Here is a 9,653-nt window from a genome sequence, read left to right as displayed (position 1 = left end):
ACTAGAAATGTATGAGGGATTCAGTTATTCTGCAACATTGCCCACACTTGGTATTATATTTTTTAATGTATGTGCATAATAACAAAACTTCAAAAAAAAAGGCAAAAATTGACAGCTGAAATATAAAGAGACAAATTCATAATTGTAGTTGGAGATTGCAACACTCTTCTCTCAATAATCAAGAGGAAAGTAGAAAAACAATCTGTAACTTGACTATAGGAAATAAATGTAGAAAGTACCTGAAGAACACTATAAAATAAATTGACCTGGCTAACATTTAAAAAATACTTTCCCTGAAACAGCATAATATACTTTCTTTTCAAGCACATATGGAACACTCATCAAGATGTTTTATTGTAGGGGAAAATCAAACTCAACAAATATGAAAAAAAATGAAGTCATATAAATTATGTTTTCTGACTACAATTAGAAATTATAGTTTATTCTAGAAATAAACTAAACATCAACAACAGAAAGATGTCCACAAAATCTCCCAAATATATGCAAATTGAACCACCAATTATAAATAACAAATTGGTCACAGAAGAAATTACCAGAGAAATTAAGAAATGTTTTCAATCAAAGGAAATTGAAATGTAGCATATAAAAATATGTGAAGAGAAGCTAAAGCAGTGCTTACAAAGAAATATATAGCATTAAATATTTGTACTAGAAAACAAAAATTATCTGAACTTCAATCTTAAAAAAAACAAGGAAAAGAAGAGCAAATTAAATCCAAAGTAAGCAAAGAATCGAAATAAAAATGAAAACAGATGTGATGTCATCAAGATGGCAACATAGGCTGTTCCCAACTTCATTCCTACTCACAAGAAGACCAACTAGCAACCCTCCATAGACAAGACACCATTGTGAAAACCCCAGAACCTGAGGGTGAGGCTGAAGCACCCCCAGGAACTCAGAGACTGAGAAAGACCACATAAGAAGGGTAAGAGGAGCTACTACCCTCGGATCACTTCTCCACCAGGCCAACACAGTGCACCCCAGGAGGGTCCCCCTAGGCCTACAGTTTCTCCAGTGGGAAAAATAGAGCCCAAGGTGGACATCCAGCTCCCCCAGTGTTATAGCACACTTCTTGGGAGGCCCACTCAGGTCTCGCCTCCACAGGGATCACTGGGAGAATCGTGAGGCTTGACTACTCAGGATCAGATAGAGACAGAGAAAGAAGGACAGGGCAAAAACTATATATGTATTCATATATTGGGAAAAACTATATATGTATTCATATATTGGCAAACTACTAAGTGTTGTTGAGAGTATGCAACAATAAGAATCCTATGCCACTGATGGTGGGGATGTTAATTGGTGTAATTTCATGGACCCGAGACTACAATACCACAAGTGGGCTGAAGCATTACAGCTTTATCGATCTGGGATGAGCAAAATTGATTAGTCATATAAAAATATCTTTTCTGTTGATTGACTCCTTTGATCATCACAATTTATAAACTTGGTGTTTATATTTCCCAACTCTTATGGATGAAGGAAAATAATTTAGAAGTAAGCGATGAGACCCTGTGATTTCCTAAATAAAGTATCCATCTCCTTACAGGTCCACAGGAAACTGCTACCCAGTCTTCCACCTTTCAAAGCCCTAGACATCCACCTAAAGGTCAAGGCCCTTGCTTTAATCCAAAAGTTCTGAACACACCTTATTGAAGAGAATGACCTATAATTCTCACAAATTTTAACTCTACTAGTCAATTAAAGTTTGGCATTTGGTGGCAACTTCAGGGGATTCAGAAAATGGGCCCATCTGTCTCCTGAGCCACCAGTTGGCCAATTTACTAATTGTCTTTCTGTCAGATTATATCTGGAAATTGCTTGCCTCACTGATACTTTAGCCAAGTATTTAGAATCACAAAGGCAACTAAAGGAACAGATGCCATGTGATTTCATCTAGATCAGATGAGAAGTTTTGCAGATACTGCTTATAAAAATCTGAATGTTTTTCCACTGTGGTGAGTTAGCGAGAAAGACCTAACCATGTAAGTTATTCAAAACTTCTTCATCAGAGACATTTTATTTTCCTGCCATCATTGAGACTTCAAGCCTAAGGGGAAAAAATTGATTACTTTTTCATAATTGGGCTCTAAAAGTATTGGTTTTTACGTGCAAAAAGAGCACCTGACTGTGAATGACTCCTCACCCCATGGAAAGACCAGAGCGAAAAGCCATCTTCTGTGCCAGGAAGTGTCAGGAGCTGGATAATGTCCTCCATAGTTTATGTAATGATGTAATGGTCTTAACCACCTGCCACCCCCAGGGAGACTTCCAGGTTATGTCTGTCCTTCTTCATTGACCTTCTACTCCTGGCTCTCTGGGGCCACTCTTCTCAACCACACCCTCTCGTCAGTATTTCCTTGTGTTGGAGCTAAGCTCTGGACTCTAAGTACCAATTACAACAGGACTTTAAGAATTTTTTTTCCATCGAGGACTTTGTCATCAGCTACTCTTAGTATCTACTCAATAATGTCTCTCCATGCTTCCAAAGTATTGTTGAAAATTGGTTTTGTTGGTTTCTTGCATTCTTGCTACAATTTTTGCATTAATTATAAATTTTAGGTTTAAGAGAAGCTGAAACAAGCAGCTGAGAGGTTCCTATTCTGGAGAGGCATGGGGGAAACACATCAGAGTAGTAGCTGGAGTGTTCCTGGAGACCTAGAATCGCCCACCTCTTCTAAAAGTCTAATCGCATCTGCTAAAGAGAGAGTTCGTTTTTACCCCTCCCTATCAATTCTATCTGCCAGTAATGGAGGTGGTGAAAGAGAAAGAGGAAAAGACAAAAGAATTCAAGCGGGAAATGTGAAGTGTAACTTTTAAACACACTGACTATTTCTCCCCACTTCAGGTGACCCCCAAGATACTAGGGGCAGACAAGTGCTGCCTTGTAGCACTAGACTTGTCTTTCCTCTTATCCTCATCTTCCCACGCATTCCTTCAAATTACTAATATTTTCTGTGTAATTACACTGAGCAAATTAAGTGTTAGATATAGAGTAGGACTCAGCTACCTATATCTTTGGAAATAATAGGATAAGATTATTGGACCTAAAGGATTTAAAATTTGTAAATAAAATAATGTGCTATGTCTCCCAGAGCTGAGTGAATTTTAAATTTAGACACAAATTATTTTTTAATGTGAATTCCCAATTGTGAAATTCCAGCCATAAATTGTCTGATTTTTTCTTAAAATGAATTGAATATTTTCCTTAAAATATTCAAAAAAAAAAATCAACCTCCTGCTCCACCTCTCTTTAAGATAGAATCTGAAAAAATGGAGACAAAATAACAATAGGCAGCCATCTGAGAAGTGCTCAAGCAGAGCTATCCCTGGCAAACCAGCAAAATAAGAAGAAAAAATAACAGGAAAGCACTGGGCTCTAATTTTGGATCTGCCACTCCTCTCTGTAAACAAAGAAACCTGTCCCTCTTCCTCCTTTTTTGAATTTCAAATATAGTCATTCAGATATCAGTGTGCAATGAATCCACTTCCCTCCTCAAAAGTAAATGAGCAGAATTTGGGATTTGTGTTTATCTTTTACTATGCAGTTAAAATAAACCTGTCCTTATTTTGTCACCAAAGGATCTGTGTTAGGGTCTGGAGTGAGAAAATCTGGAATCCCACAATATGGGCTTCTACCCACCTTACTAATAGGTTGTGGGCCAGATCTACACTGTATGTAAATATGATAGAATCAAAGCAATTATCAGCTCAAATTTAGGCAACAAATTGGAAGTACTTAGAAATTTTTTCAGTTGAATTAAGTAAACTTAATTTGCTCATGTAGAAGTCAGAGAGGATGTTTATTTCAACAGGATTTTAAGAGCACAGAGATAAAAAAAAAACACCTTATAATTGACTTTTCCATTTGATTTTCCTTCTTCGCTGCAGAGTGAATTAACTTGGAACACCACCCTACATCGCACACTGCTCAGGACACAACTGAGAGGTAATTTGTATCTGATATCTGAGGAGGATTTCAAGTATGGGAAGATGCCTAAATATAGCATAGCATAAGTGAAGAAAGCCAGAAAGAACAAGGATTAATTCATAGACTGTCCCAGCAGAAATAGAACTTATTTTGAGTCCTATGGGCAATACCAACATCAGACAATTTCATGTTAGTTGAAAGCCAAAGGATTCACAGCTGATTCAGAATTTCAGTGAACAAGTTAGGATTACTATAAGAGGTTATCATTCCAGGCAAGAGAGCTCTGAAAGGGCAGACTGTGAGTGTATAATGATGGGTCAGATTTCAAATTTAGTATCAAGGAATTCAGCTCTGGATATTGGGAGCATATTATTTAAAATCTAAGACAAATAGTGCATTCATTCATACAATAGTTTACCAAAGGTTTATGTCAGACTATCAATCAATCTACTTTAAGTGTAACACCCTACACAGTGTAATCTATAAATATCTGTTGATTTTTGAGGGAAGGAAGGAAGGAAGGAAGGAAGGAAGGAAGGAAGGAAGGAAGGAAGGAAGGAAGAAGGAAGGAAAGGGAAAGAAGGAAAAGGGAAAGGAAGGAAAAGGAAGGAAGGAAGGAGGGAAGCAAAGAAGGAGGGAAGGAATGGGTGGATACATGGATGGATAGATGAATAGAGGGCTTAATGGACAGATAGGATGATGCTGGAGTGGAATAATGAAAAATTAGATGGATAATTAATAACATAGAATGAAAGAGTGAGTAGTTGGATGATTAAAGGTTGTGGTTTTAAGCAACCTCCCTGATGTGGACAAAAATTAATGAGTGTATGTGATCTGCTGTCTATGGATCAGGGTTCTGTAGGCACTGGTTAGTTATCATATAAGTCCTCTTCCAACCCCTTACAGCTAGAAGATGAGCAATACAGCTAGAAGATGAACTCCACACTCATGTGCTTTGATTTTTCTTTCCAGTCTCCTTCCTGATTAGTTTCTTTTGAAAACGGAATTCAAGTTGGGGAAATTCCTCAAGGAGAGGCCCTACATAGTCTATCTTATTTGCTTTCTCCTTCCCATTCATTCCACATTTAACAAATCTTGATTAAAGATTCATCATGTGCCTCGTACTACAATATGTATTCAAAGTAATATAGAGCTTAATCCCTAAGGAGCAGGCAGTTTAATTGAAAAAGAAAAGAAAGAAAAACACCTATTACTAAAAGCCAAAGTAAGATGGATATCCAAATGAAGGCACAAAAAGGCTCAGAGAATATATTGCTGAAATAAGACACACAGTGGAGAGAAGCAGATATACTTAAGAAAAGAAGAAGTCTATGGCTATGCTACCCTGAACAAGCCCTATCCCATCTGATCTCAGAAGCTAAGCAGGGTCAGGCCTGGTTAGTATTTGAATGGGAGACTACCTAGGAAGACCAGGTGCTGTAGGGGTTTAAAAAAAGTATGATGATTACAAAGATATATGACTATTTTTCAAATTTTAAAGTTTTTCAATATGTATGCATTAAAATTTTTTGCGCTTAAATGAATGTACATACATAATGGTTTCTATTGCTATTTACCCTTATTGTTACATTTATCAATAGTTTGTTAATTTCTCACTTAATAGAATTCCATTGTATAACTATATCACTGCTTTTTTAAAAATAAAATTCTTTGTTTATCTATTGTCTATGATACTCATTTGTTTTTTTTTTCCATTTTATGGCAATTAGAGAAGAAAAGTTCTATAAATATTTTTGAACAAGTTTTTTGCGAACATATGCATTTATTTTTCTAAGAGTGTAATTGCTGGCTTATAGACTCAGTGTATGTCTAGCTTTGTAAGAAATTGCCTACATTTACAAAGTGATTATACTATATCTTACATTCCCACGGGAAAAACTCCAGTTGCTCCACAAGTTTTTGCCAACACTTGGCAATTTTAGCCATTTTGATGAATGTTTAGTGGTACCTCTGTTTAGTGGTTTTATTTTGTATTTTCATGATGACTAATGATGTTGCACATATTTTTATAAGCCTACTGGCCACTGAGATACTTTCCTTTGTGAAGGCCTTGTTCTATTCTTTGGCACATTTTTGTTATTGTAATATTTATTATCATTGACATATTTATTATTGATTCAAAGGTATTTGTTATGTATATATGTACTTTGTTCAATATTTTCTCCCAGGCTCCAGCTTGCCTTTTCTCTTTTTTAATGGTTTCTTTTAATGAGCAATTCAGTTTTATTTTACCTACATTATTTTTTAGCTCTACCTTTTTAACTTTAAAAAATAGATTTAGCAATGTCCTCCCTATATCAACCACACACACACACACACACACACACACACAGCTTTCAAAGTTGTTTCTAAGATTAAATGTTCCGAATATGGGAAATACAATAATAAAGAGGAGAAAACAACATAACTAGTACATAATTACATAGTAACAAACTATTGCAGAGTTTTGAATGGGAAGCGAAAGATGGAACCTGGGAAGAACAAGAAAGGTTAGAAAATCTTCTGCAGAAAAGTAGGCTCTTAACCAAAATGTTAAAGAACAAAATCAAAGGCCCCAATTAAAGAAATTGAAAACTATTCAAGGGTCAGATCTGAAAATCTATGTGAATTTCTCTAGAGCCATTTGTAAGAGAAGAGCAACAAATGAAAAGAGTGCAGTACATTGCACTCTTTTGCACTAGGACTTGGGCACTAGGAAGTCAACAAAGGGAAGGGCATGTTTCAAGGGAGGCCATGAGAGCTATTAGACAACTATGGCAATAATGAGCAGTTGGGAAAAAGTATGTATACATGGAATGAGTGGAAACTCCAGGTTTTGAAAAGAGACAATTGATGCTGCATTCCTCTTTCTATTTTCTTCCAAAGGATTATCAAAGGATTATTTAAATGGCCTTGAGAAACCAAGAGCACTATCACAGAGTTCCTCCTCCTTGGGCTGCCCGCTGATCCTCACACCCAGGCTCTACTCTTTGTGCTTTTCCTGGTAATTTACCTCCTGACTTTGTCAGGGAACCTATTAATGATCCTGGTAATCGGGGCCAGTTCTCACCTCCACATCCCCATGTACTTCTTCTTGAGTCACCTCTCCTTCCTGGATCTCTGTTACTCTTCAGTCACTGTGCCTAAGGTGTTAGAGAACCTTTTGTCTGAGAAGAAAACCATCTCAGTGGAGGACTATTTGACTCAGGCCTCCTTTGTGTTTGACTCTGGGGGAACAGAGTTCTGCCTTCTTGCAGTGATGGCCTATGACCTGCCATCTGCTACCCTCTACTCTATAGTCAAAAGATGAGCAAAGAGCTGTGTGTGAGACTGATGTGGGGATCTTGGGTCTTTCCTTTTTAGATGCTTTCATCAATACCCTTCTAGCTTAGAATATGGACTTCTTTGAGACTCAAACCATCTCCAACTTCATTTGTGAGGTACCTTTTCTTGTCTCCCTGTTCCAATATCTCTAATAACTTTGCTGTCCTGCTCTTCTCTGCCCTCCTGCATGCCTTTGGGACCTTCCTCTTGGTCTTCTTCTCTTATGCCTGCATTGTCTCCACCATCCTGAGCATCAGCTTCACCTCAGTCAGAAGCAAGGCCTTTTCCACCTGCTCTTCCCACCTCACTATAGTGTCCTTATTTTATAGCTCAGGTTTGTTTCGTTCTGTCATACCAACCTCGGGTCCCCCATGGGAGCTGGTTTTCTCCATGCCGTAGAGTGTAGTCACTCCCCTAGTGAATCAGTCCCCTCGTCCATATCCTAAAGAACAGGAAAGTAAAGCGGCTCTGAAAAACATGTTGCAAAAAAGTTAACAACATCTCAGGGAGCAGAGAACAGGTAGGAGATGATTGGAAAACAGGGCAGAATTACAGCAAAATACCTGAATAATAAACATTAAGAAAAACTTTTGTTTGCTCATGTCAGACATGACAAGCAATCTTGTAAAGCCTCCTTTCTTGGAATTGCACACAAAAAGTAGCAACAAATTACTTGCTTCCTTTGACTCATATTTTATCTTTCTCACAGGCAGAAGAAAATGCATCAGATAACTATTTCAATCCAGGTAGTTTGGATATAGACATAGAGATATACGATTCCTTTTGTTTGTGAAACATTAACAAAATCCTTAGCATTTGGAAAAACTATGTTCTGAATCCTTACGTGGATTCCCATGGGTATAAAATTAGGGGTAAAGCAAAAAGTAAAGTAAAGCAGAAAGTAAAGAATCAGAGTCTCTAAAAGAAGAAAGACATAGGCTTGAGACTCATGGAGGGGTGAGTGGAAGTGGTTTTAAGATGAGCTCTAACTGAAGAGGGCCTTAGAGACAAGGCAGATGCAGATGCAGGTGTCTGAGAGAGAAAGTCAGCTTGTTGAGCTACAGTCTAGGCTGACAGACACCTCATAAGCTCTGAGAAGCATTATCTGCTATGCGGCAAATGGTAGAGAATTCCATTCATTCTACGGTAGTATAGCAGCGCTGCCTGTTTCACCTTCCAGGTTTTACCGGTGGCTCAGAAGGATAAGTTGGGCAGATCTTGTTCTGTGGAAAGTGATGAGATTCAGAAAGGAAGTACATGGAGTACAGAGGATCCTAGGTAGGGGTTTCCTGATGAAAAATAGATGGTCATAGAGAAGACTAATCAGAAGAACTGCATAAAACCATTTATCAAAGCATCCTAGACATCTCCATAAAACTGCTTGCTAAATCATTCTTAAAATCTTAGAAATCCAAATTTAAAACCACATGGACACTGTGATTTATTCTAAATATCTTTTTTGTTTTTGTTTTTGTGATTTTTTTTACTCTAAGTATCTTAAATGAAGATGAATTTAATATTAAGTTGTTGAAATGACTGGATGGCCAAAAGAGAGAAGTGTGAAGAGGGTCCTAGAGAAGCAAAAAAGAAAGAAAAACTTGCACCAACCCTAGGCTGAAGCTGATAATTCTACGTTGGCTGTAGTGCCGCTGGGGGCATTGGCATCAGGACCATCTAGGAAAGGAATTACAGATGATGCTAGGACTGCTGAAGAAGTGCTCTGCTGCTCATGCTAGAATCAGAATGCAATGTCATCTCCTCATTCTCATCCTCATCCTCCTCTTCCATTATTATTATTGTTATTGTTGTTGTTGTTGTTGTTGTTGTTGTTGTTATTCAAACAAGCCACTGCCTCCAATTGGCTAAATTCAGCCAAAAGCCTATTAGCAAGAGAATCAGGGAAATGTCTTATGCAGGCTTATGCAAGCAATGTAAAGTCAAGAATATAAGCGTGATGTAGGGCTTGTAAATGTGACATTCCTGGGGCAAGAAAAGATTAGAAAGAAGACAACTTTGGCAGAGAGGAATTGAAAACCTGGATCTGTACCTGCTCCACAGAGCAACTGGCTGCCCAAGTGGATCTGTGGTATAACTGTCCCCAGGATTGCATAGGAATGTAGGCAAAGGACAGATATAATTTCTATAACTCTACTCCAGGAAGAACTATTGCAATCTGGAGCCCTAAGAGGCTTGGGGACTTTGAAAATTACCAGGCAGGCTTCAGAAAGAGGCTGTTTAAGAACTCTGTTCTTTGTTTGTACCCTTCTCAACTTGTGCTGTTTGTTCCCACCAAGGCCCCTACAGACCTCTGCAGACCTCTCCTGGCTCTTTCATTGATCCAGCAAATTCACCTAAGGATTTGTTCTTCGTTTTTTGT

At 37.9% G+C, this 9,653-nt stretch overlaps 2 pseudogenes; both read left to right on the top strand.

Annotated features, from left to right (window-relative positions):
• Positions 1-5,279: 5,279 nt before the first annotated feature.
• On the top strand, positions 5,280-5,398 carry LOC120618713 (uncharacterized; annotated as a pseudogene).
• Positions 5,399-6,437: 1,039 nt separating this feature from the next.
• On the top strand, positions 6,438-7,771 carry LOC120618584 (olfactory receptor 8S1-like; annotated as a pseudogene).
• The last annotated feature ends 1,882 nt before the right edge of the window (positions 7,772-9,653 follow it).

This window comes from Pteropus medius, unplaced genomic scaffold (genome assembly GCF_902729225.1).
Source record: "Pteropus medius unplaced genomic scaffold, Ma_sr-lr_union100, whole genome shotgun sequence".
In the NCBI taxonomy this organism is placed as follows: Eukaryota; Metazoa; Chordata; class Mammalia; order Chiroptera; family Pteropodidae; genus Pteropus; species Pteropus medius.
The sequence above is the reverse complement of the archived record's forward strand: the minus strand, read 5'-3'. Positions and strand labels throughout refer to the sequence as shown.